The following is a 1,181-nucleotide window of genomic DNA, read 5'->3' on the forward strand; positions in this document are numbered from 1 at the left end:
GCAGCGCGTCATTTTGCTGCCCCTCCTGCCCTCCCCTTCGCCGCCCTGCAGAGGCACAAGGCGCAGCTCCCGGCCGTTCCTCGCTGCCATGAAATGCACCAAGTGGAAATTCAATCGCCCCGTTGTGTGTGTGGTCGAAATCTCTGGCAGCTGCTTCGGAATTTTTTATGACACTTTCGTTTATGTAGGGGAGGCATAACTATTATTTTACTTAATAAAAATGGAAAGCGGCTCGGGTCTTTTCCCTCCGCGCTCTCTTCCATTTGTTCTTCCCATCGCCTTTCCGCGGGGCTGGTGAACGGAGAGTTTAAACAAAGTCGGTAGGAAAGATGCGGCGTCTCCGAAGCATTTCTCCGTGTTAGCTAATTATATATATGTAAAAGAAAAATATAAGAAAAATACATATATGAATATAAATATATACAGCTGAATATATATACACACACACATATGAGAGGGAGATGCATGCGTATGCGTTGCAAACGCAGGTTATCGGCGTCGGAACAGTATAAAAGTGAAAGAGCTCAGGAAAGCTCTCCCAGTCCTGACACACGCCCGCGGGACAGACTTCCCACCTTCCTGAGCAGCTCTCAGCACGGTTATTCATCTGTTTTCCCCTCCGGTCGAGAAATCATACCCGATCGCAGCGTTGGCGGCGAGGGAGGAGGATGCGACCGAGTCCGCGCAGAGGCTCCGGCTCTGCGATAGCTGCTTCAATTGGAGATGTGCGGGCGAAGCGCCGTCCGCTCCTGCCCGCTCCTCGGGGTCCCCCCGAGCTCGGCGAGCCTGTGCACCGAGTCGTTAGGGCTTGAGTAATTGTGACCGGCATTTGGAAGCGGGGCCGCGCAGCTGTTTGGCCCGGCTCCCCGGTATTAGTGCTGGAGATTTTATCACCAAATGCTCGCACCTGTTAACGGCAGCGACTGGCAATTCATCACCGCGGATTCTCACACTGCTGAACCCGGCCCTGGGAGGGGAGAGATCTCCCCCTGGCACCCCCTTGGAGGAAACCATCCCCTTCCTCCCTCCCCAGGCATCCTCCCCCTCGGGAAAGCGGCTGCGTGTTTGCAGAGCCTCTAAGGAGAAAAAAAAAAAGAAACGTGCGAGCGTGGCTCGGTGTGTCCGCGGCAGAGACCGGGACACCGGGCTGCTACAGCCACCCACGGGGCGTGGGGAGGGCG

General features: G+C 55.4%; 1 long non-coding RNA gene across 1 annotated transcript; it reads right to left on the reverse strand.

Annotated features, from left to right (window-relative positions):
* Nucleotides 1-177: 177 nt before the first annotated feature.
* On the reverse strand, nt 178-1,011 carry LOC103905608. Its single transcript, XR_657957.1, has 3 exons — nt 908-1,011; nt 576-786; nt 178-362 (listed from the first exon to the last, which is right to left on the reverse strand). It is a non-coding gene; the product is annotated as an uncharacterized LOC103905608 (long non-coding RNA).
* Between the last annotated feature and the right edge of the window lie 170 nt (nt 1,012-1,181).

The sequence above is a fragment of the Aptenodytes forsteri genome, unplaced genomic scaffold (assembly GCF_000699145.1).
Source record: "Aptenodytes forsteri isolate BGI_AS27 unplaced genomic scaffold, ASM69914v1 Scaffold119, whole genome shotgun sequence".
NCBI lineage: Eukaryota > Metazoa > Chordata > Aves > Sphenisciformes > Spheniscidae > Aptenodytes > Aptenodytes forsteri.